Source organism: Lissotriton helveticus, chromosome 1_2, assembly GCF_964261635.1.
Source record: "Lissotriton helveticus chromosome 1_2, aLisHel1.1, whole genome shotgun sequence".
NCBI lineage: Eukaryota > Metazoa > Chordata > Amphibia > Caudata > Salamandridae > Lissotriton > Lissotriton helveticus.
In genome coordinates this window covers 164,478,817-164,506,254 of record NC_136058.1, presented here as the reverse complement: position 1 = coordinate 164,506,254, position 27,438 = coordinate 164,478,817, and positions in this window count along the sequence as shown.

Genomic DNA, 27,438 nt, shown 5'->3' with positions numbered 1-27,438 from the left:
GGGGAGATGGAAGGGGGAATCTAGTGGGTGAGAAATTGACTGACAGCTACACAAAAGGAGAGATAATGACACATTCTGAAAGAGGATGCCACGAATCGGGAAGCAAAATGGAAAGCAAGAGCAGTAGAAACAGAAAGAGGTACCGGTAGGGCGAGGTTCGAACAATTGTCTGAAAACCGACATGGGTAGATAATATTTCTTTTAAATACAGTTGGGGAAATCTATTCCTTATGTAGTAAACACCTATCTTCTCTAAGGATGAGGTCTCATATTGGGATCCTTTTCTTTTTTCTAGCACTGTCTCTCTTTTCAACGTTTCTCCTTTCCTCTTAGTCTTTGTTTCTTTCTAAGCTGTGCATTTTTATACACTTTTGATCATGCCTACTTGTTATTTTCGTTTTCTTTTTCTCTGCAGCTTTCTCTCTCTCTCGGCCTTTTTCACTTTGTAACCTTGGTTTCTTGTTGTTTGCCCTTCTATTGTTGCATATTTTTTGTTCTCTTGCTTAAGTTGTGCTTATGTCCGCGCAGAACCCCATGTGAAATGATCATGTATATTGGCGCGCCAACAGACACTAGGTAAAGTTTAGCAAGTTTATATAAGAGATTAACTAGCAAAATACAAGAAATATGCAGTCATAAGGTTTAGTAACAAGGCATACATATCATTAATATAAAGCACTTAATAAAGATCTATAAGAGCTGTGGTAGAGATTCGCCTTCTAGAGGTTCAGGGGTACAGTGAGAAGCAAGTCCTTTTGGTGGACTTAAGACAATGGCTTTCATACAATTCCACACACTTCTCAGATTTTGCACAAATGAGGAACAAGCAAGAAGAAACATTTCACTACAGAACACACTCAAGGATTCTCTCACAGTAGTAGAACATTGAGTTTAGTCGGTCTCACAATTTATTCAAGCATGCAAATAAATACAATGTAAAACTTTTTTTGGGGGGGAGGGGGGAGTATTATATAGTGCAAACTTGACCCGAAGGTATCAGAGCACTTTACCTGAGTACCAGTTGCATTACAGATGGACACATTCATTTTGGTAGGCAGGGGGAGATTAAGTGATTTGCCCAGAATCACAGGATGATTTGTGTCCCGGACGAGACTCGAACCCAGCTTCGAGGTCAACAGCCCTAGCTGCTGGGCTACATCCTCTCACCCTGGGATAGCTAGGAAATCCTAGGTTAAGAATAGTGTGTGAGAGGGGGCGTGGCCAGCAACATGGCCGACTAGACGTGCCTGCATAGAGCTCCGGCCGAGCCTGCACATTATCCGGCGTATAATATCCCCCAAGACCCAGAAAAGCCATCCAACAGTACGGAACTGGACCCCGCCTACCTGATACGAGCTGCGGTGGTCCTGAAACGGAGTCTGCCTCGTCTGGCTCCGGTGTATAGAGCGGACTCCTCTGCCCCCCGGAGACCGAGATGGTGGCCTAGGCGCCTGGAGGGAGCGGCGTGCGCCGAGAGCCGGCGGTCCGGCGGACTCTTCTCGCGGGCTGCTGGAGGCTTGACGGGGTGGACACCAGCCGGGCGGAAGGTCACGCGCCGTCTCCGCCGGACAACGGGAGCGGGACAGAGGGGACAGCAGTCCACCTACCCAAGATGGCGGCCGCCAGGGCGATAATGTGCTGACTAAGGAGAGATCCCCGCATTGATCCCATCGCCGTGCAGCAGCTGAGACCGGGTGCGGAGACAAAGCGGCGGCGAGCCTGATACGGAGGTGAGAGATCCGCCTTCGCCTGGCACCAGACCCGGGGATCGACCACAGTAGCGGCGCCCGCCTTTACCAATATGGCGGCCGCGCGCTGAAAGACGAAGGCGGGACGGCTATCAAGCCGCGGAAGACCACTGAGGCCGGCCTGGAGGGAGAAGGCCTGCTTGTGCTGCCCCGGAGGCCCTGTGGCCCATCCCGGTTCGGGAATGTCTGGATGACACCGCGACCCCCTTGCTGCCAACACTGCACCTCTTGAGCCTTCAACACAGAGGTGGTGAGACTCCCGGGGGGGGCTGCACACGAGGCCCGAGCTGAGGAGTAACCCCCTGGCTTCCCATGACTAGAGAGTGGAGGCGGCGAGGCCCCCTTCGGTGTTCACCCCAGCCCCAGTGAGGAGAGACAGTGGGCCCCGCATCCCGGAGGTGAGCCTAGATTGGCCTGGCATCGGGGGAGAGGGTGTGCACCGGAGGTGCCGCACCAGCGTGGAGGCCGCACATTAAGCCACGCCGAAGGGACAGGCGATAGCGCCACACAGGAACTCGGGGGCCCACTGGGAGTGAGTGGATCGGGCACCGAAGTCCTGAAACCGGCACCCCCTGGGGGAAAATGACGCGGCTGACCGACCCCTCGGCCCACCCAACCACAGCGCCCTGCTGCCGGTGCCTAGGCCCTGAGACCTGGGCTAGGGGGAGAGAAGGCTCCTCCAGCGGCGCGATAAGGGGACCACTGCCCGGCTTCTGCACCCGGGACGGGATGTGTGCATGGTCACAGGGTCTCTAGGGAGGCTGCCCACGGAAACTGACCGGTTGGGGCGCCCTGTGGCTCTGCCTCTGCCTCAGACACACGTCCGACCACAGGGGTGGCACAGCGGAACGGGGACCTGGCCCAGCGGCGTCCGGCCCCCAGAAGACGCAGGTATGGGCAAGAGGGAGACAATACCCAAAACTGCGAGCAAGGGCCCGATGGACACTTTCGCAGCACCGCGACCTACGGTAGACCCACAACCCACTCACTCTGGCGCACGCACTGACACGAACATGCTATTGGAGGCCATACAGGCGTCGAGAACGGACATCCAAGCCTCACGAGCGGCCCTGGAAACCAAGATAGGGGAGGTAGGGTCCGAGGTGACACTGCTGCGCCAGGACTTTCGAAACTTGACGGACAGGGTCACGGTGGCTGAGTCGAGGTTGACGGACAATGAGAAGTCGGTCTCTGAACTTAAGAAGGACATGGCGGAGCTCCAGGCCTCCCACCGCCAACTCCTATGGAAGGTGGACGAAGCTGAAAATAGGTCAAGGCGGAACAACCTACGCTTTGTGGGCTTTAGAGAAGGGATTGAGGAAAGGAGCATGACCACCTTCCTCCTGGACTGGCTCAAAAAAACCTTCCCGACGGCACGATTCTCCTCGTGCTTTATCATAGAGAGGGCGCACAGGGCGCTACTGGCCAAGCCACCGGAGGGCGCGAGACCACGACCGGTCATAGCGCGATTCCTAAACTTTGCAGATCGGGATCTGATCTTACGAGAAGCCAGGGCTATGGGCGAGATCCGCTTCGAAAATACCACCATCATGATTTTCCCGGACTACAGCCAGGAGGTCTCGAAACAGCGCCGCTCCTTCGACACCGTGAAAGCAAAACTGAGATCCCTCAGCATTCAGTATATGCTCCTCTTCCCGGCCAAGCTCAAGGTCATCTATCAGGGCAAAGCCATCTTCTTCCCACACCCGGACGACGCGTGGCAGTGGCTTGAAGAGCGCCCTATCCTGACCAGTAGAGAGGCGGCGAGCCGGGCGGCGCTCGACCGGGAACTACGGGACCGACCGGTGTGGGAGAGGCCGAAGCCACAGCGTCGAAGACTGAGGAGGACCCAGAACAAGACGCAGGGGACCCCATACAGGACGAGGAACTTCCAGAACGGGAGACGGGGCAGATCGGCGTCACCAGCTACCGATTCAGTGGCGGGCTCGAGAATGGGTGGCCTGAGAAATGGAATCCGCTCAGAAGAAGAAGATGCGGAGGAATCGGAAGGCCGAGCATCCGGGGAGGAGGAGGAAGACACAAGGAGTGACTCGCTACACCCTCTGGCTAAGGAAATCCAGCAACTGGAACAAGACTCTACAGGCCGTGAGGGTCAAGTGGACACACAAGACTCACATTCGTGAACTGTGGTGTACTGGGAATGGGAAAAGATGGCGGCTCGGCGATGCGGAGCAAGCAAGTTGGCACACCCCCACTACTACTGTTCTCTGTGTTCTTAACACTGGTTACTGTTGATTGAGGGTGGGATTTGTGGGAGGGCGACAGGCCTTCTCCCACGGACAGTTGAGACCCGGATGGGGATGCAACTGGAAGGGGAGGGAGGTGGGGTGGGGGGTGCGGGAAGGGGTTTGGTTACAGTTTACCTCACGTTGGGGTGTTGGGACGTTGGGAAGGGAGGGAGACAGATATGCATGCAGCAGCAAGTTCAGGAAAGTGTACCCTTGCTACCATCCCGGCCCCGGGGCCCGGTACTAGATAGTCCTCAGGTGAAACAATGGCGAATACACTAGCTACACCACACTGTGAAGGCGCTGGGGTTAAGGCGCTAACCTGGAACGTGAACGGACTGGGTTCCAAAATTAAGAGGAGCCTGGTTACTGCATATATTAAGCGAGTGGCACCTGACATCATTTTCCTTCAGGAAACACATTTGAGGGGGAACCGATGTGCTTTTTTAGCGCGCGGGCAGTACATAGTTCTGGCACACGCGGGATACACCATGGACTCACGGGGCACGGCAATCCTAGTTAGGAAAACAGCACCTTTCACAGTCACACGTACATGGTTGGACCCACAGGGCTCGTTTACCGGGGTGCAGGGGACATGGAGGAGGCGCAGGTACACTCTGCTGTCGGTGTATGCTCCACCCAAATTACAAACACGAACAATGCAGGAGATCACGACCATTCTACTAGACACGGCGGACACGATACAGATTGTGGGGGGGGATTTCAATGACGTGATGTGCACGAAGCGCGATAGATCTGGGAACCCTCACACAGTGGCTGCGGAGACGGCTTTGGCGCGCAGAATGGACACGATCGGTCTCACCGACGTTTGGCGGTGGCTACATCCTACCCACGTAGCTTATTCTTTTTACTCTGGGGCCCATAAGGTCTTCTCTAGGCTGGATTACATCTTCACATCGAGACAGGAACTTTCGGCGGGAGACGAGGCAGACTATAGGGCGAGGGGTATTTCGGATCATTCCCCGCTGTTCGTACATATAGGTCGGGGAAGGGGAAGAGGTCAGGCACACTGGCATATGTCGCCATGGGATTTACAGACACCTGAAATTCTAGGGGGCATAAGAGCGGATATCAGAGTTTTTATGGCGGAAAACGAGGGATCGGTCCAGTCCGGGGTGACATTATGGGAAGCCATGAAAACGGTGTTGAGGGACCGCTTCCAATCCAGGGTGGGGGAGGCCAGAAGGAAACGCACGGAAGCCATAGCGAGGGAGGAGGCAAACATCTTGACCCGAGAGGCTGAATATCACAGAACGAAGGAGGAGGCAGACCTCAGGATACTGCTAGACACTCAAAGGCTCTATAGAGAGCTAAGCACAGACGAGGCACGTACACAGGCGCTGGCTACCCTACATCGCTTGTACGATGTCGGCGACAAATCTGGTAAACTCATGGCATGGCTGAGCAGGCGCGAGCGAGCTGCCAGGTGGGTGGATTGGGTTGAGCTCCCTAGTAAGGCGCGGGCATCCACTGACGGCACTATAGCAGAGGCCTTTGCGACCTATTTCGAAGACTTCTACAGGGCGAGGGACCTAGGGGACAGCGAGGTGGTGCAGTCGTTCCTGGACAGCGTGGAAGTTCCGCAGTTGACCCCTGAGGATAGTGAGGCTTTGGAAGCCGACCTGTCCCTAGGTGAAATTGCAGAGGCGATGGCTGCCCTGAAACCGGGGAAGGCTCCGGGACCAAATGGTTTCCCGGCAGAGTTCTTCAAACGAACGGGGGACCTCCTTTCGCGTCACGTGAAATCGCTATATGCGGGTGCGTTCGCCTCCGGAGACCTCCCGCCGGACCTGGCCCTAGCTACCATAATCCCGATTCACAAGGAAGGCAAGCCCCGTGGAGACTGTTCCTCCTATCGCCCAATCTCGCTGCTAAATACTGAGACTAAAATCCTGGCCACGATTCTTGCACGGCGCTTACGACAGGTAATATCGGGCCTGGTCCACCCAGACCAGTCCGGGTTCCTGCCGGACAGGGCCACCAAACTCAACCTGCGACGCACCCACAACTGGCTCCAAGAAGTCTGCGACAGGAGTGAGCCACATTGGTTCCTCTCCTTGGACGCAGAGAAAGCGTTCGATGCGGTCCACTGGCCTTTCCTAATGGGAACCCTTGAAAGGTTTGGGTTTGGGCCCAAGTTCCGGCGCTGGGTGAAACTTCTGTACTCGAAACCTAGGGCTAGAGTGCGAATAAATGGGCGAATGTCGAGAGAGTTCGCGATAGAGCGAGGGACGCGACAGGGGTGTCCGCTGTCCCCACTCCTTTTTACCCTCACGATTGAGATCCTTGCGATCCGTATCCGGCTAAACCGAGATGTGACTGGCTTCCACTGGGGGGAATCGGCCACTGACCAGGAGAAGATCTCCCTATACGCCGATGATGTGCTGCTGTACGTGACCGACCCGGCTAAGACGATACCGGCCTTATTCAGGGAACTAGGCGACTTTGGGGCGGTAGCCGGCCATGCTATAAACTGGTATAAGTCGGTCCTCTACGACCCACAAGGTGCCCCGCGAGGGGGGGAACTGCCTGCACAGCTCATCCACACCACGGCAGGCTTCCGGTACTTGGGGGTCTTTATCACCCGAGATAAGCAGCGCTCCTACACGGACAATGTCGACAGAGTTTTGGTGGCAGCAAAGGCGGAGATGGATAGGTGGAGGCCGCTCCCGCTCACCATTTTGGGCAGGGCTGCTCTGTACAAAATGATCCTACTCCCTAAGTTTTTATACGCCCTGCAAAATGAGTATTATCCCCTTCCGGCTCTGACATTGCAGAAAATCCATGCCGATCTCCGCTCTTTCCTGTGGCTGGGGAAGCAGTCCCGGGTGGCACTCACGACTTTGCAGCGCCACCAATATAGTGGGGGTCTCTCCTTGCCTAATTTGGAGGCCTATTACTGGGCGGAACACCTCACCCCGATCAACGATTGGATACACGCCCCGGCTGACCACCCCACCTATGCACTGGAGAGATCTAAATGGGGCAATAAGACGATGCTCCACTTCTTGTATGGGGGGAGGGGGGGCCGCCAGCTTCTCCCTGCGACTAAGATTACCCTGACGGCGTGGCGCAGAGCGTCGGTTAGAATGGGCTGGCATGAAAGGCTCACCCGCCAAACACCCCTATGGTCATGTAGGTGGCTGACTGAACTGAACAAGCTGCGTGGGTTTCAAAGGTGGGACGACATTGGCATCTCCACAGTTGGGGATGTCATAGCACAGGGGGAACTTAAAACCTTCCAGGCACTGCAGCAGGAATTTGGACTCCAGAAAACCCAATACTACAAATACATACAGCTGCGGCATGCATGGGGGGCTCAAAACATATCTCTCACCGACATTCCCCAGTTTGCACCACTTGAGGGCCGCCTACTGCAAGAACAGGTACAGAGGGGGGCGGTATCCATGACCTACAAAACACTGACAAATAACATGTTGGGTGATCTACAGGCCCTCAGGGAGAGATGGGAGGCAGATGTGGGCACGCTGGAGGACCTGGACTGGGAACTCATACTCATGCACCCCCGAGAAGTGGCCATAAAATCGAGGCTTCGCCTCATTCAGTTTAAGGTCCTTCATCGGGCATACTTTGACAGAGAGAGGCTTTTTCGGATGGGGAGGGTTCACAACACCACCTGTCTACGATGCCAGCACCAAACAGGCGACTTCTTCCACATCATCTGGGGTTGCACAGTGATACAGGAATATTGGGACGAGGTTTTCAATGAACTGAGTGCGGTACTGGAGGTAGAGATACCTAAGGACCCCAAACTGGCGCTCTTGGGAATGTCCACGGAGGTGGATATCACGCGATACTTACTCATTTTTCTGCTGCTGGCCCTGGTGGTCGCAAAAAGAGACATTGCAAGAATGTGGGGGGCGCCTGGGAAACCAAATCTCGAGGAATGGAGAAGAGGTCTGGATATGTATATGGCAGCTGAACGAGTTACATATAAAGCTAGAGGGTGCCCCCGAAAATTTAGAAAAATATGGGCCAAGTGGAGGCACTACCATGGATTGGAGTAGGAGGGTGGGACCGGTGGGGGGAGTGGGCGGGTGGTAGGATGAATCACAGGGATGGTGCGTATGTTGCTGATTCCAGTATTTGTACCCTTGGAGGTTACGGGCCATGGGGATGGCTTATACTCAATGCCACACAACTTAGAGGATCGAGAGAGCCATGAGGGTCGGGGGGGGGGGAGTGGTTGAGAAGGGTTCATGCTGCTGGGGGGGGGGGGGGGGAGGACGGGAAGGGGGGCTTCGAGGAGAGGTCTCTCAGTTACTGCCTTTACTTATAGTTGATGGGGGGGGGGAGTTCGGGGTGAAAATGAAGAATAAGTTCGTCAAGATGAATGCAATGTAACTGACTATTTCAAAAGTTGCGTAAGGGCGGGTAGAGCGGAATGTTGACGCTCCCCCGCGATGTCTTGTTCCTAGTACTTATGTTTCGCCTGATGCAACAATAAAAAGAATTTGTAAAAAAAAAAAAAAGAATAGTGTGTGAGAAGTCTCTGGTAATGCACTCAGTTTATTAGTGTGAAGCTCGAAATTCTTTAAATAGAGAAGGGAATCAACAATAATAATCTCACGTGGTGAATTACGTCAGTGGTTCAAGATGGAGGACAGTGTAAACACAGCCTTGTGTTAGCATGAGCTAGGTTTCTAATGGAGTTAAAGAAAATCAGGTCTCACAACCCCACCGGCAATGATTTCCGAATCATCGCTCTATCACTTTAATACATTATGGGGGCGTGGCTTGACTGCCGAGGGGAATGGCGGCGTGAGCTCGGAGCTCCACGCCCGGTCCCGCTCTTATCCTGTTTATAGAGCGGCAGCCCACACGAAACTAGGCTCGCAATAGTGCCATAAGGAACGGGACTGAGACGACACAATCGGACACTGCAGAAAATACTCCGTAACTCGCAGTGGCGACGGGGTGAGAACTGAAAGATCTTCGGCCGGAGGAACCCAAAATGGCGTCTGAGAGGTGATCGGGCCTCGGAGGAGGGGTCCTGTGCGGGCAAGTGGAGCTCCGTAGAGGCCTATGAGGAGGGGCGCTAATCGTCGCAAGCTGAGCAAGGACGAGCGGAGCCGGGGTGCGAGCGAATACAGCGTCCCACCCGGTGCCAAGCCTGAGGATATGCGAAGGTGCCGGCAGCTGGCGGCGGACGAGGGGCCGGAGTGAGAGGAGGCGAGGCCTGCGGAGGGCCGGGAATCGAAGCCCGACAATAGCTGGCAAGGACGGAGCAGTGCCCTGGGCGGGCAGACACAAGGTACCGATCGGTCTCAAGGGAGCGCGCTGCCGCAGGACCTGAATGCGGAGAAAGGGGCAGTGGCATAGCGCAGAGACTGCTAGCGCTGGATGGGGAGGAGCGCCGGCTGCGGAACAGAAAGGGCGCCACCGTTGCAGCCTGGAGAGTGCCTGACCTGGACCAGGACCTGACGAGATAGTAGGGTGCTCGGCGGTGCGGAGGACCGGGGCGCAGCCAGCTAAAGCTCCCCTATTGTATGGGGACCGGCTGAGATCTCGGTCACACAGCGCAACTTGGTGAGGGAATCCCGGGCCCCCTGAGACACATCTAGGCTCCTAGGGGACACGAAATACCCACGGCCGGAGCGCAGGAGGGCCGAGAAGGGCGTATTGGGGGACCCGGATCGGCAGGAGTGAGAGTGGAAAGGCTGGGCGCTCCCCCACTGTGCCATTCTTGTGTAATCTGATATGCAAGTGGGCTTCCCTGCACAGCGCCTGGCCATATCACCAAGAGCAGGGGAAGGGCACGGTTTGGTGGCCGACCCAACGCAACATTGCTAAGGCCCTCTGAACACAGGAAGGGGTTAAAACCGCTAGCCCACTGAGCCCAGGACAACAGTTAGATCCGAGAGGCTTGCAAGAGCCCGCAGCCCCGAGATACAACAAGCCACTGGGCCAGCACAGACGACGGACTTCTGAGACAACCGGAGAGTGGCTGTCGCGGACGATTGGACCGCCCCTCCCCCTCGACAGGCTCGGAATTGGGAATACGGGTGTGCCACAAGGGGTCCACGAGACTTGTGAGGCGGTCCGCAACATGGGGAAACTCAAGGGGAAGACGGAGGGCACCTCGACAGCGGAGACGCAAGATCCTGTTGTGGCGGGACCAGCGGACCTCCAGCAGTTGCAGGACCGTATCCTTGACGCCATAACAGCCACAAAAGATGCCCTGCAACAGGACATTGCGTAGGTGGCGTCCGGGCTTGGACTACTCCGAGCAGACCATGCCAAGTTGGCGGATAGAGTCAAACAGAACGAAGCAGCGCTGCAGGAACTGACCCCCGAACACTCAGTCCTGAAGGGGAAGATGGATGATGCCATTGCCCGGATACAAACGTTGGAGAAGAGGGCCGAGGACGCCGAAAACAGGAGTTGACGCAATAATATCCGCTTGATCAGCCTTCCAGAAAAAATTGAAGGGAGTGATATGATAGGCTACCTGGACTCCTGGCTCAAGACGACTGTGGCCCCAGAGGGCCTGTCCCCTTTCTTCACGCTTGAGCGAGCACACCGGGGTCCTGCCAGGCCTCCCAAACCGGGCCTGCCGCCTAGACCGGTCATAGCACGACTACTCCACTATAAAGACAGGGACTTGCTGCTGCAGAAAGCTCGAACGGATCGCCCATACCACATCGACAATAGTAGGGTCACCATATTCCCGGACTACAACTACGAAACACAGCGATTGAGGTCCTCCTTCCTGTCGGTGAAACGTGTGCTCAGAGATGAGGATATAAAGTACTCTCTGCTTTTCCCGGCCAGACTGCGAGTCGAATTAGATGGCAAGGCTCATTTCTTCCTTACCCCGGAGGACGCCTGGACGTGGATAGAAACTTATAAAGCAGGAAGCGACGGCACGCGTCAACAGGAAAAGGAGTTGATGAGAGCGACGCAGGTGCGGAAATCACAAAGACTCCGCGGGAAGGGACGGGGCACCCGAACACCGTCGGCCTCACAAACAGTGGAAGAACGAAAGGCAGCGCTGCAAGCAGTGGTAGAACTGTCGGGTGCCAGCCCGCCACTATCGAAGCGAGGCACGGACTCAGAGGGGAATAACACGGGGTCAGAGGCGGACATATCAGAGACACAGGGCGCCGAGGGCCCGAAGGTGACACCGAACTCAGCAGACGAAGTGCTGGATGCCTGACACGTGAGAATTCAAATCTACCCCATAACATTGATTGTCTAACTCTGGTGGGGGCAGTGTAAGGTGACCTGTGGTCGAGAACGCGATAACCGCATATCATTTCTCAGGGATCCTAGAGGGGCGGGTTACAGTTGGCGCAGCCGCCCGTTGGTCGAGAGCCTACCCCTAACAGCCCTTAAGGCTACTGCAGCGACGACTGTAGGATAGACTCACCCACGCACACAAAGCCCTACACAACCAAGGCCCAGGATACCTCAACAGCCGCCTCAACTTCTACGCTCCCAAACGCCAGCTTCGATCGACCGGCCACGCCCTCGCCGCCGTCCACTGCATCCGAAGAGCCACCACAGGGGGACGGTCCTTCTCCTACCTCGCCGCCAAGACATGGAACTCCCTACCGACCCACCTCCGCCTGACCCAGGACCACCTCGCCTTCAGGAAGCAACTCAAGACCTGGCTGTTCGAGCAGTAGCGGACCCCCCCTCCCCTAGCGCCTTGAGACCCTCTAGGTGAGTAGTGCGCTATATAAATGCTGTGATTGATTGATTGATAGACTGGAAATAAGTTGAATGGAGGGAGTTTGGACGGGGGCTGGTGGGTTGCTATTGGGTCCTGTTCTGGGGAGGAAAGGGAGGGTGACGTTTGGGGAGTTTCCTTTGAAATGGATGTTTAAGTTCGTTGTTGGGAGGGGGGGTGGGGCGGGGTACAAGGGGAATTGTTGGGGAGGTTACACCACTGAAGCTAGACCGACAGTCAGTCTGATTAGTACTGTGGAGGCATGGGATTATGGTTGACTTTGATAACTTGAAATGTGTGACCTGGAATGTGAGGGGGCTCCAAACGATGGTGAGAAGGCATAAAGTTCACTCTTATTTAATTCGTAGAGGGGTCCAAATTGCTTTTCTCCAGGAAAAACACTTAACGGCGGCAGAAGGGCTTGCTCTGCAACGCAGATGGCGAGGTCAAGTGTTTAGTACTGCTTATTCCGCATACGCTAGAGGGACGTTGATCTGGATCAGAGCCGGAGTTCCCTTCCAGATGACCAGACAAGTGATCGACCCTGAGGGTAGATTTGTGGCTGTGGCGGGCAGGCTACGGGGCCAGGACGTCACCCTATGCAGCATATATGCACCCAACACGGAACAGATGGTATTCTTGGGGAAACTTTCGGGGACACTGGCACATCTACTAGCGGGACCAATTGTGGTTGGTGGGGATTTTAATTCAGTAACGGATGTATCGTTAGACAGGTCCCACCCTCCGCTCAGTGACTCCCCGGTTCATAGGTTGGCTAAGGGCAGGTTGGAATGGCAGGCACAATGGAATCTGGTGGATGCATGGCGATCACGACACCCAGCTGACCGGGATTACTCATACTTCTCAAGAGTGCACGAGCTACATGTCCGATTGGACGCGGTGCTGTGTTCCCCTTTGATAATGCCATTAGTGGTGCGGACTGAATATCTTGCCAGGACAATTTCAGACCATAACCCCCTACTGATCACCCTAAACTGGATGCCCGAGATTCCGTGTGTTCCCACGTGGAAATTACGACCCGACACCATGGATGACCCGCTGTTTCAAGCGATGCTTGAAGACGGGATTAGGCAGTATTTCGAAATAAATGTTGGTACTGCCACGACTAGGGCAGCAGAATGGGACGCCTTCAAGGTTGTCACCAGGGGGCTCTGTATTGGGAAGCAGGTGGGGGTACGCAAAGTTCTCCTGGGGGATCTTGAGGCAGCGGAGGGAAACCTCCGAAAAATTGAAATAGCGAGGCCGGGACACCCTGAGCTCCAAGGGAAACTCACTGCAGCTCGCGAGGCAGTTGCAGTGGAGGTAGAGCGACTCCGCTGCTTTGACTTCAAGGCTTACTCGGACAGAACGCATGCGGAGGGGGACAAGGCGGGCACACTGCTGGCATGGCTGGCCAACCCCGAGAGACGACATTCACTTTTTTGGCTCTGGAGGATGATGAGGGAGCTATGATGTACACACAGACTGAAATATTACAGGGTTTCACAAGGTAATATGAAGAGCTCTACAAAAGTAAGATAGCGGAGGGAAACCCAGCATTGGATGCCTTCATGGCTGAGCTGGATCTACCGCAACTAGATCCCGACCACAAAGAAGGTCTAGGTAAGGATATAGACCTAGCGGAGATTCGAGGGGCTATAAAACACATCGCACGTAACAAAACTCCGGGACTGGACGGGTTGCCGGTGGAATTTTATAGTAAATATGTAGACCTATTAGCACCAAGGCTCCTGGGGGTATACAAAGAGGCCAAGGAGGTGGGCTGTTTACCCCAATGGATGAGGGAGGCACTGGTGATACCGCTCTTGAAACCAGGGAGAGTAGGTAGCGACAAGTCCTCCTATAGGCCATTGTCCATGCTAACCACGGACTATAAGATCCTTAGCAGCATATTAGCGGCCCGATTGCTACCGTACATGACCTCGTTGGTCCATGACGACCAGTCGGGGTTTATACCCAAGCGTAACACCACTTTGAATATTCGAAGACTCATACGCCTCATGACCGTCGACGACTCTGAGGCACAAGTACCCCTGATCCTCTCCGTAGACATAGAAAAGGCTTTTGATAGCCTGGAGTGGGATTACCTGTACAAGGTTTTGCGACGGTTCGGATTGGGTGAGGAATATATAAAATGGACGAGAGTCTTATATACCTCTGCGACGGCAAGGGTACGGGTGGGGAGGCTGATATCGCCTCAGTACCCGGTGATGCGTGGGACTAGACAGGGGTGCTCACTGTCCCCCCTCTTGTTTGCCCTTGCAATGGAACCCTTAGCTTGTGAGATCAGAACGGGAAGGCATTACAAAGGGTTAGTTGACAGGGAAGGGAGACACTTGATATCCTTATATGCAGATGACTTATTGTTGTTCCTGGAAAATGCGGAGGTGGCTCTGACCGGAGCAGAAAAATTGCTGCATAGATTCGGGGAGATCTCGGGCCTAAAAGTCAACTGGTCCAAAACGTGCATGTTTCCTGTCCGACGTGGAGAGCCCAGACCGGAAGGTCACCGGCTGATCAAATGGGAACCCACCTGCTTCAAATACCTCGGTGTACATATATATCATATTCCGGCAGACATGCTGGAAGGCAATGTGGGTCGATGTATGCGAGCATTGAGGGGCAACATGGCCTTTTGGGCGACTCTACCTCTATCATTGATGGGCCGTATTTCCCTGTTAAAAATGGTGGCCCTACCTAGACTTTTATATTATTTCCGCACGCTACCTGTGTGGATACCTTGCTCCATTTTTAAGGCGCTGAAATCGCAGGTCTCCTCCTTTCTCTGGGGGGCGGGGAGATGCAGGGTTGCCCAGAACACGCTCATTAGACCAAAAGACGTGGGAGGACTTGCAGTCCCGAATTTCGAACTTTACTATCTGGCAGCACAATTGCAGCAGTTTACTCAGGAGGTGGCGAGAGTTTTCAGAGGCCCAGAACTGGAGAGAGAGAGAGAGGTACACCGCGGCACATCTTGGCTTATATAACACTGCAGCAGAAGCTACACTTATGTGATCTAACCATTGAGGAGCGAACCTTCCGACTTTGCTGGAACAGATCTCAACGCCTAGCAGGAGTGCAACACCCGTATGCACCCGAAATTCCACTGGGCATGCTGACGGCGTTGCCGCACGGAGGGGACTGGTCCCGACTGCGGACGTGGGAGGAGGCGGGACTACAAGTTGTGGGAGATCTCTATGAGGACGGGACCCTGCTGCCCTACCAAGTGCTCCAGGAAAGATTTGATCTGCCTAGGGGGGACTTCTTGTTACATGCCGCGATTACCAGGGCGATACAAGCACACTGGCGGGAGGGACTGATGGAACCTACGACATCATTGGCCTGTCAGTATACCATGATGGCAGCGGGCACTCATAAGGCAGTCACATGCCTGTATGGCAGAATGCTGAGTGAAAACTTGCCCCCGTTGACTGTGTTGAAAACTAAGTGGGAAGAGGACATAGGTAAATAGATCCCGGAGACAGCCTGGGCACAGATAGTGAGACGTGCCCATAAGAGTACTAGAAACGCCCGCTTCCAGCTAGTGCAATTTTTCATATTGCATAGGGCGTACTTGACCCCGGGGCAAGTCCGGAAATATCTTGGAGTACAGGAAGCAGCGTGCCCACGATGTTTTAGGGAGGCAGTAGAATTAGATCACATGCTTTGGACTTGCCCGAGGCTGGGAGATTATTGGAGGGCAATAGGAGATGTTTTGAACGAGACGACAGGGAGACAAATACAATTTGATATGGCTGTCGGGGTTCTGCACTGGTTCCCACATGCCCCCAAGCACAGGAATACCAGTAAATTCATTGACATGGGCCTTATATTGGCCAAGCGAGAGATTACTCGACATTGGAAGGCAAGGGCTGGTCCATCGTATAAACGCTGGATGAGTGAATTCCTGAAATGGGCCACCTGTGAAAGCACCCTTAGATTTCAGATGGCATGCAGACGGCGAGATGACAGAGCATTAAACGCAGCGTCAGCATGGGAGGTAATGGTACAGGCCCTGAGGGATCTCGAAGTACAGGATGAGGAGGAGGAGCTAGACGATGACAGGGAGCCCGAACTGCAAGCCCAGGACACACTACACTCCATAACGTCTGCTGCTCCTGTTTCATAACACCAGACATAGAATGCGATATTCTGCGAAGTGGTGGGACTGTGGGTGGGGGGAGGGAGAATAGACCACACTAGGGATAATAGGAGACAGCGCTGAGCACACCGGGACCCCTAGTGAACACTGTAGGGTGCACCCCTAGTCCATAACACATAACACCATCAGACTACTGAGGGACTCCCTGGCATGACACAGTATAGTGTCACCTGACAGGGAGAGAGGTAGATATTGACAGGAGTGATTGTCAGATGAACGATCTGCAGGATTATGATCGGGGAGGAACTACAGGAGATATAAGTGTGCGTTGAGTAAATTCGATTGTTCCTTTTAGCTGCTTATTTGATTGGGATTTGTGGGGGGAGGAGGGCCTTGGGTTTGAGGGGTTGTTTTACGAAAAGAGGAAAAGAATAAAAAAGGAGAAAAGCAGACTCGAGGTGCTCCTACTAGATGGATGTTTTGATCTAATATTGAACAGCCTCTTCTTTGTTCCGATATACGCCGCCCGACCTCCGGGATGTGGGCAATAGGGCTGTGTAAAGATTGAAGCAGATGGCTAATGCAATACACACACTAGATAGGGGAGAGAGTAATGTTGTAACATTGGATATATATAATGCCTGCAATAAAAACACTTTAAAAAAAAAAAGAAAAAAATCACTTTAATACATTATATCGTTCCTCAACTTTGTGTTCTTCTTAGATTATCCCAGATCCATCAGTGCATCCTGGAGATCACTTTGCATCTCTTCAACTTTTATAACAAGTCTCTTTCCTTTTCTTCCTCTCGTTACTGACAGCTTCTTGAGCCTGTAGTCCATTTTAATGCTAGATGACATTGTTTGCAAAAAGTTAGGAAAATAAGTGCATGTACAATGCTAATTGCTACAACCAAAAGAGCAGCTAGACGCAGTTTTAAAGTGCCTCCACTAACCCTACCAAGCCATTCCCCTATATTAGCAACACCGCTCCCAACAGACTCCAACACGGAACCTATTCCTTCCCATGCCCCTGAATCTTCCAGCTCAGTTAGTTCATGCGTTATGTTTGTAATGTTAGTAATGTAGCTGTCAAGCTGCTTATCCATGCACGATTTGTAAGAGCAGCATTCCCAAGCATAAATGACTTTGCAAACTCCGCTCTTCTTTGCAAGGAGCAAGTCCAGTGCTAGGCAATGTCGGGCTTTTCGGTCAGCTCTGCCAGTAACAGCGCTCGTAATTCCGCCTTCGACCTCCAAGGAGAGCCCCGCTCGCCAACTAATGTCAGCTGGAGAAGGCAGCGTCGGAGTAGTATAAAGGGAGGAGTCCTCAAGGGAAACGTACTTCGCATCCCATGCCCCCACATGCCTTTGTACATTTTTGCGCTTCGGATCACTTACCTGCCATCTCCTTGATCCCTCATCGTGGTGATGAAACATTCCGGCTTTGGGAGGGAGGGCGAGGTGGGGGGGGTTAAAGCAGGCCAAAAAGCTTGAGTGTGAAAAAGGCCGCTTTATTAGGAACAGGTGCACATCACAAATAATAAACCTTGGCAGAGCCTTCCAAAACTAATCCTCACTAAATAAATAAATAAACCTAAACCCCGCCCCCCACCCCCTCCCCTAAAATTGTATGGCCCACCCCCCACCCATACAATACATCAATTAAAACATTACAACAACATTATAAAACATTACATCATCATATAAACATAACGTCATCATTATAAAACATGTCGTCATCATTATAAAATATACGTCATCATTATAAACTTACATCATCAACAAACCCAATAACATTATGAATACCAGGCCCACCATAAACCAATCACCTGCCTGACCCTTCACCCCTGTCAAACCCCCACAAAACGTCTAAACGGTCAACCAATGACCAACTCATTGTTCCCTGACGATAAACCAACCTGACCATTAATCACAAAAACTGACACAAACAGCCCTGAAACAACTAGACCTCGCACCGCACCTGTTCCAAGCGACAATTACAAAAAATTAAATCCCCTGCACACCTGCTCCAAAGAAAAAAGGCCAAACAGATAAAGAGAAAAAAGGGAAAAAGGAAGAATTGTATACAAAAGGAAGAGGGGGACAACGATATAAAGAGACGGCAAAAAAGAAAAAAAAATGTGCACTAAAGAAAAATTAATTGGGAGGGAGGGAGGGAGGGGGAAACACTTTTAACTATCTAACCTCCCAGCCACCAGGTCACCAAACCTAAAATGGTGGCTGGGAGGCGGAGTCAGGGACCTAAATAACCATGCTACCAAAGGCTACCAAAAAATAGCCCAAAACAATCTAGAATGTTCTGGGATTCAACCCCTCCCCCCCACGCAGCCCTCCCAAAACGCCCAGGGGCAGGGGGACCTACCTGCGGTCGGCAGCCCCCCCCAATCACCCCTTGGGAGGGAGGGCGAGGTGTGGGGGGGTTAAAGCAGACCAAAAAGCTTGAGTGTGAAAAAGGCCGCTTTATTAGGAACAGGTGCACATCACAAATAATAAACCTTGGCAAAGCCTTCCAAAACTAATCCTCACTAAATAAATAAATAAACCTAAACCCCGCCCCCCACCCCCTCCCCTAAAATTTTATGACCCCTCCCCCACCCATACAATACATCAATTAAAACATTACAACAACATTATAAAACATTACATCATCATATAAACATAACGTCATCATTATAAAACATGTCGTCATCATTATAAAACATACATCATCATTATAAACTTACGTCATCAACAAACCCAATAACATTATGAATACCAGGCCCACCATAAACCAATCACCTGCCTGACCCTTCACCCCTGTCAAACCCCCACAAAACGTCTAAACGGTCAACCACCATTCAACCAATCCTCAGGCCAATGTTCCGCACACCATTTACCATTCCAGTACAGTCCAAAACCCTCACTGCCTGCAGCATCAGAAAACATTTGCACATCCCATTGGAAATCAACCTCTCTCACCAAAGGCACACCATTAAAGGAAGTGAGAAAAAATTCCCACATACGCAAATCTTCTTTGACACCCGCTGACAATCGTACACGATGGTGAGGCAAATGCTGACCTGCCAAAGCCCTGCCTAATCTGCGACAAAAAGTCCTCCCTGCTCTTACCACTCTGCACGCAAAATTGAGGTGTCCCAGTAGCACTTGAATTTCTTTCACAAACACCTTCCGTTTTGTCAACATAACACCCAACAACTCCAACATCTTCACTTTTTTGTCATCTGGTAAGCGAGCTTCCATTGCTACTGAATCGATTTCAATCCCCAGAAATGACAAGGTAGTGGCAGGGCCCATTGTTTTCTCAGGAGCCAAGGGGACCCCCAAATCATCCATGAGCCCTTGAAAAGTGTCCAGAGCTGTCTGGCACTCCGTGGAGCCCGAAGATCCAACAAAGAAGAAATCATCTAAATAGTGCGTTACCAGTGAATGACCAGACTGGTGTGTAAAATGCCACTGTAAAAAAGTGTTAAACATTCAAAAAGGGCACAGGATATAGAGCAACCCATCGGCAATGCTTTGTCCACGTACCATTTCCCATCAAAATGGATACCCAGAAGACTCCAATCATCTGGATGGACTGGAAGCAGCCGGATAGCAGACTTAATGTCACACTTAGCCATCTCAGCAGCTGCGCCCGCGGTCACAACAAGTGACATGGCCACGTCAACTGAGGAATATGAAACCGAAGCAGCATCCGTATCAATAAAATCATTTACAGATGACTCCTCCGGCCATGACAAATGTTGAATAAGTCTGAATTGCCCCAGCTCTTTCTTGGGGACCACTCCAATAGGTGAAATAATCAAGTTACGGATCGGCCAGTCATGAAAAGGGCCTGCCATCCTTCCTTCATGTACCTCCTTATTCAATTTTTCTTGCACCACTGCACTATGTTCAGACGCTGACTTCAAATTGTCAGCCCAACGTCTCTGCCTTGGTCCCGAATAGCCCAAATGAAAACCAAATTGAAACCCTCCAGCAATGTCTGTTTGACACCTACATCCTCAAACTCCTGAAGGGCAAGCTGTAACTGCGCCAGCTTAACTGGCGTATGAGCCCTTGGGCCCAGTACCCTGTGCACCTCTACCACCCCGACCCCCTTGAAACTGTCGGGACGTCCCAGAACCTCCCGCACCTGACTGCTGCCCTTGCTGGCCACCTGCTGGCTTGTGATCCCAACATTTAACCAAGGGGTGTCGCTTACCACAGCCGGAACATTCATGCCTATATCTGCAATATTTTCTACTACACGTCACCTTATTAAATTCCCAGCAGGTGCCAGTACCAGACTGTGTATTGGACGTGCTCCCCACCCCACCACGGGTGGGCTTGCCTTGAAAGGGCCGATAAATCAAGGGTAGACCGCTGGCTGTAAAAATCGTCTTACCCCCTGAGGCAGCCCCCATCGTATGCTGCCCCAAATCTGTATCCAGCTCCCCCCATTTTGCCTCCGAATCCCATGCCATCCTAGCCCTAAACTCCTCATCATACTGGGTCCAAGCATATCCCCCTCCAGCTATTTGTGTCTTCCGAATGACATCCATGTATTTAAAAATAGATACGCTGCGCTCTGGAAACTTTTCACAGTAAACACTTGCATATATAAGAAATGCTGCAGTCCAGTTTTCAATAGTCAAAGGAACTCTTGGACGCTTTGCAAGCTCATATTCTTCCTCTTTAGAACCCTCTTTAGTTCGTACCTCACGATGAAGGAGTTTCAGTATTTCCATATACTCACCCTTCCAAATGCGCTCCTTTGTGGACAACATTAAATGAGCGCCCAAAGGTTTGGTAACACCCATGTAGGGCAATTTTTTAATCCTCAACTCATTACTGTCAAGGGGCTCCTTAACTCCTCCAGCAGCCTCAGTATTCGTACTACTTTCTACCTTTCCCCCTGCAGACCCAAGACCTTCATCCGTGCCCATAGCAGTGTCCCTCACATACCTCCCTTTAAACAACCTCCCTTCACCAACCCCAGGAACCCCCACCACCTCCGTCCCTACAGACACCATCGTAGGTTTGGCCTGTGTCACTGGATTCTCACCTGGTAACAAAGAAACATCTCGTACAGATTCCATTCGTGTTGCTGAAACATCAAGTGTATGTCGCCCTCGAGAAACCCTGAGTGGCGGGCCGCGCTCTCGACTCTCCTGAACTGGCCTGAAAAACACTACGAGATACATTAGAGGGCTCCCCCCCATCCACCTCACGCAATTCACCTTCTTCAGGAGTATCTTCATCATAATCCAAAACCACTGCCTCCATATCAGGAGGGAAAGCAACACTCCGGGTCTTACCCAACCCTTTATCAACAACATTACTCTTAAGGTGATGAGAAGATCCTCCAGGTGGTGGAGCAGACTGTACTCGCCTGTACCTCCCCGTGCGTTGACTCTGGAGCTCCATAGCCGATGGTAAGGTAGACCACCTAGACCTGCTATTCGGAGGGGCCAGCGAGATCGCGCTAGACCTACATGTGCTGACCGTGACGGGCTCCCTCGGTGGAACAGAAAGGGCCGCGCTAGGCGCTCTCCTCACTTCACCTCGGCGAAGCTGGGATGGGCCACGCCCTACCGAGTCTGGACCGCCATACCTATCCCTCTCCTGTAAAGAAAAAGTTTGGACTAGTGTGCTGGGTTCCCTAACAACAACACCTGCCCCAAGCTCTGGCCGCTGGAATACCACAGTACTCACTGACCTCCCCTGCAACCTATCAAGTGACAAACCCTTACCAAAATTTCTCAGTGGCACCTCCCTCACAGGAGAAGCACCTACCACATCCTCCTCATCACTCCAATCCAATCTAGTATCGGAAACTGCCGCAGAATCACCTCTATGCAATAAACCCTCCGGCATTGCCTGTTTCTCTACCTCCCTGTGTGCGCCAACATGGCCCGCAGGCCCATGACCAAAACTGTCGAAACCAGAGTGATGTGCTTCCAAATGCGGGCCACCTGTACCCTCCGACCAATGAGGAACAGCCCTAGAAGACCCATGTAATGAAAAACTAACTGCCTGCCCCAAACCCCTACCATATTGAGGAAGTGGACCAGGCATCACATCATCAAAAGCAACCTCATTCAAATTCTGCCAATCTCCCACAGATCTAGTAGTCACTGGCCCTCCCATCCCTACCCTACCCTCACCTTGAAGAGAAAAACATGACTTGCTGGCAGCCCTTGTATCCAAAAATTCACCATCCCCACCCCCACTAGTGTGCAATTCTAAATCTTGAAAACCACCAAACTGGCCCACAACGCTGCCATGAGAGGGAAAAACATCAGGAACCAATTGATGTGCACCACCATGAACACCCCGCAAAGTACTCTGGGTTGCTATTAATGACCCACCAGCCCCAAATGACGTGCCCTCAGTATCCAGAATAACTCCAGGAGTAAAACCCCCTTCACCCATTTGAGCCCACTCCCCTTCGCCCCTAGAACTCCCCACCACAGATAATGCAACTGCCTGGGAAGCAGGGGTAGAGAACAACAAAGGACTACCCACATTACCTTGCTCATCATAAAGCGCAATCCTGGCATCATTATCGAAATACACTTGACCTCCTTGAAAATCAAACTCTCCATGCCCCCCTGCCCCACCTGCCCCTTGAATGACAGTGCCGCTCGCTCCCATGAGCTGTGTTTCAGCTACCAATTGCCTCACAGGATTCAATAAAGGCTCAGCTGGCTGCAAAAACCCTCGACCTCCACCCTGTCCATCACCCAGCTGCAGAGAACCTCTCCGCGCACCACGGTTTATAACGCCTGAAACCGGCCTTCTTGCTCCCTCTCCGCCCCCCCTGTTTGGCCACAGGCTTCGACAGAAGCGCTTCCACATGCCTCGCCTGCGCGCGAGACGCTAACCCCGCCTGCTCCTCAACCGGCACTTCAGCCGGCCCCCCCACTGCCGCAGAAACACACAGAGGAACGCCGGGCAGCACCAAAGCCTCCCCACCCCCCGCGACAGCGCGCTCTGACTCAGGAGGGACCGGCTTCCTAGTGCGAGACCGGCCCCTCTCACTCACCTCACCCGCCCGACGTCTTTTCGGGGAAGAGCACGCTGCAACCACCGCCGCTACACCGGCAGAAGCCTGACGCTGGGGATGCGCCGGCCCCCCGCCGACCAACAAATCAAGTCGTCCAGCCTCCAATAACAGGCGCATTGCCTCGAGGACACGAAAGTCTTCCATAATAAAGCGAAGGATAAAACGCTAATCTGAAGACAAAATTACACTAAATGCCACAATATTAATACAAAGAAAAAACTTTTAACTATCTAACCTCCCAGCCACCAGGTCACCAAACCTAAAATGGTGGCTGGGAGGCGGAGTCAGGGACCTAAATAACCATGCTACCAAAGGCTACCAAAAAATAGCCCAAAACAATCTAGAATGTTCTGGGCTTCAACCCCTCCCCCCCCAGGCAGCCCTCCCAAAACGCCCAGGGGGGGGGACCTCCCTGCGGTCGGCAACCCCCCCCCCCCAAGCCCCCCTTCTTCTTCAGTCTCCTTCAGTTAGTTTCTAGTTCCGGGTGTTGGATACTCTTCCGGGGCTCCAAGTATTCTCGAAGCTCTTTTGCAGACTGGCAACATTGTTTCCTTTGGTGCTTTCTTCGCTGTGCCGCTTAACTTCTCGTTTCCCAACAGTCTGTTTCTGTAAAATAGGAGGAGAAAGACTTCTAAAGAATCGTTGTTTTGTCGCTTTGGGAATTTGCTTTTCTTTTTCCACTGCACTCTCCTACTTATCTAATGGCTCTGCTCCTTGTTTGTTGAGGAATTTCCAGTTCTCTCCTAGTTGCGTCAAGTCTCTTCTTGCTAAAAGAAATATAAAGAAAGAGACAGTATCAGAAACACCTCAAGTTCACATTATTTTCATAGTTTGACCCTGCACTTGCTGTATGTTTTTATCCTTACTTTTCTGCTCATAAGGGAAATTAGTTTTTTGGTTTTTCCCATGTTCAGGTGAAATAGATAAAGAAATCCTAAGGGTCTTTTGATCACCAACAGCGATTCCTGATTAGGTTGGTATGCTTCATATGTCATCCTTGTTTTAGTTAAACTCCAGCAGTCCATATATATATAATAAGCTTATATTTATTTTCTAGATACTTTGTATGTCCTACTTTCTATTTGCGAATGTTCTCTGCGAATAAATAGCACTGCATTCAGCAGGTATAATATCACGGTAGTTGATACATTTATACATACAGCAAGCTGCTAGTATAAAAGACGGTACTTACCTTTGTATCTTTTCCATTAGGCGCATTGGTGATACCCTACGGACGATACAGTGGATTCTACCCCTTCTTCCTTTCCTTGTTTTGTCTCCCCTTTTTTCACCACCTTCCCTCTTTTGCTTTGACTTTGTTGGGTGAAAGAGGTGGTTGAGGGAAGCTGGGACCTAGCATTGATTCCTTACATTTCTTTTTTTTTTGTCCTCGTATTGCGAAGTTTTATGTGTTCGGAGTTTCAGGTGTCTACCTCTAGTTTTTATTGTTCTTTTCCGTTTCTGCCCCTTGGTCTCTCTTGTCTGGGGAGTTTATCATCTTCCCGATTATTTTTTAGAGGAGTACCCTTAAACCGTCACATACTTTAAACTTCGGTTTCGAAACGGGGGGGGAGCTAGCCATTATGGCTACTCAACAAGTACCATACTTGTTCACCAGAAGTTGTTTCGCATTAATCATAGGACTGATGTTTCTACTCTGTGTTGGGATTTAGATGGTTTTCAAAGCTTTCCCAGTACTTAAATCTCTTACAGTTATTTCCCTTTCTATCTAATTTATTTGTTCTTACAGCCGAGTTCATCTACTCTCCATGTGTTGGTGGGGAGGATCCAACCCATTTAATGCAAATCTCCCTTCTTGCAAGTACAATTAGCACAAAGAGTAAGTTTTCTTGACATTTGTTTAAACCCCCTCCATCAACTGTACCTTCGATCCCAAAAAGAGTAAGAGTAGTACTTACAGTTATTTCTTTGTTCATGATTATGCTCAAGGTCTTACCAACTTCATTCCAAAATTCCTTTAGTATGGGGCAGTTTCTAAACATGTGGATATCGTCTGCCTTTTCTTCCCCACACTTTGGGCATTTCTTTGTTCCTGCATTTTTAAATTTGGACAGCTTTTTTGGCGTCCAATATGCTCGATGTATGGTATATAGATGATTTATTTTGGGTGCCGTAGATTTAAGAGTCAACCAACATTTCCCCACTGACTTTTCCCAAATTAAATCCAAGTCTGCTGTCAATAGGTCTTTCCCCCAGATTTGACCTTCGATATTTATGTTTCTATCTCCAGCAGTTATTAACGCCCAGTACCACTTTGCCACTTCTTTTAATATCGGTGTGACCCTTACCATTTCTTTTTCTAGTTTTTCATTTTCTTTGCTATATGTTGGTATCGTTTTAGACCAACTTAAGATTTGATAGTATTTAAATTTGGAAATTGAACTCTTAGTCATCTTTTGAAGTTCTGACCATGTTTTCAACGTTGAACCGTTCAGTAACTGTCCCCAGTAGTTGATGTTTGCAAGTTTTAAAGGAGTTGCCAGTGTGTCTTTTAGGCATTCTGGAGTACCTGGCGAAGACCAAATAGGGGCCATTTTGCTATAATACGGGATGTTTAAAATTCCTCTAATTTGTGTCCACATTTTTGCTGCCTCCCTTAAGATCTTCAATTTAATTTTTTTAAAGTACTTGGGGTGTCCAAATTTAAATAAGAAATGGTCAACTGACTCTGTTGTTACTTGTAGATGTCTTGGATAGTTTTGGTGACTTTTTAGTAGCACTCAGATGTTTTTGAAGTGAAACGCCCTATGATACTCCACCAGATCTGGGCTAGCAAGTCCTCCATCTTGCTTCCCCCTTCAAAGTTTTTTCAATGAGATCCTTGTGCCTGTCGAGGCCCAAATGAAACTTGTAATTTCACTTTGTGGTTTTTTTCAACAATGATTTTCCGAATTCCAGGGGATTGGCGTTAAACAGAAATGTGTATTTTGGTACAATTGACATCTTGATAATGTTGGATCTTCCTATCAAGCTTAGTGGTAAGGTGGACCATACCTTAAGCAGTTTTCTCACCTCTCCTGCTACCTTGTTTATGTTGCGTTGCGGGATTTTATTTAGATCATGATTCACTAAGATTCCTAGATATCTTATTTCTTTCTTAATGTTTGGGCTTTTAAACTGGGTGTTCCAGGTCATTATTTCCGTTTTTGTGTGGTTTACCAAATAGCCCGAGACCTTCCCAAACGCACTAATGGTTTCTTCAATCATGTCCTTAGCTTTGGGGTAATTGTCCGTGAAAATCATTAGATCGTCCGCATATAGTGCAATCTTCTTCTCCAATGTTTGATACTTAAATGGAGTGATTTCTTTAGCTTTCCTTAAATTATTTGCAAGCGGTTCAATGTATAAATTAAAGAGCAGAGGCGAAAGGGGGCACCCCTGCCTCGTTCCTCTGCCTATCTTCACATCATCCGTGAGGCTGCCGTTGATAAAAATTTTGGATCTTGGTGTCTTATATATTTGTTTTACAACATGCATGAAAGGCTGACCAATGTTGTTTATAATCATGACTTTCTCTAGAAAGGCCCAGTTCACTCTGTCGAATGCCTTTGCGGCATCGACAGTAAGTATGGTAAGAGGGGCTTTCTTTTGCGTGGCTATGTCTATTGCGGTCAGAAGCTCTTGTGTGACTTCATGCAATTGCCTCCCCTTGATGAAGCCTTTTTGATCCGAGTTTATAAGTTGCGGCAATATTTTTCCTAACCGTGCTGCCATGATTTTAGTGAAGATTTTATAGTCCGAATTTAACAGCGATATTGGACGATAGGATTCGCATCTGGCAGGGTCCTTTCCAGGTTTTAAAATTATGGTGATTATCGCGTCGTTCCAGGAATCTGGTATACTGCTTTCTTGCTTAAGAATCAGGTTTGCCAGGTCCGTGATGTGTGGGAGCAAGGTATCTCTTAGTTCCATATAAAACTCGTTTGGTAAAGCGTCAGGTCCTGCTGCCTTTCCTTTCTTCAGACTCTTAATGGCCTCCTCTACTTCACTTGTTAGAATCTCCTTATTTAATTCTCTCTTGTCTTCTTCCGTTAATGCTGAGGATGGAACATCTTCAAGATAGGAGTTAATCAGTGTTTCTTGCGGGTTAGTATCTTCCGTGTACAGTCCTTCAAAAAAATTTCTAAATTCTTGCTTAGTTGTGTCTTCGTCCGTACTTTGGACTATTTGGCCTTCCTGGTGTATACTCCTTACTTTATTTCTGGCTAGGTCTGTTTTAAGTTTCCACGCCAACCACTTTCCACATCCCTCCCCATATTCATGCTTTGCTAACTTGCTTGACTCCCATTTTTTCCGCACTCTTTATTCCAGGATGTCTTCTAGTTTTTCTCTCTTGTGCTGTCTTTCTTGCAGTAGTTCTTCTTTTCTACTCGTTTTTTGTTCCCTTAATATTAAAGTATCTAGAGTATTAATATTAGTTTCCTGGTCTGTAATTTCTCGCTTTAGTTTCTTGTTTTTATAGACCCCTAGACTCAGTAACTTCCCCCTTATCACGGCTTTATATGCG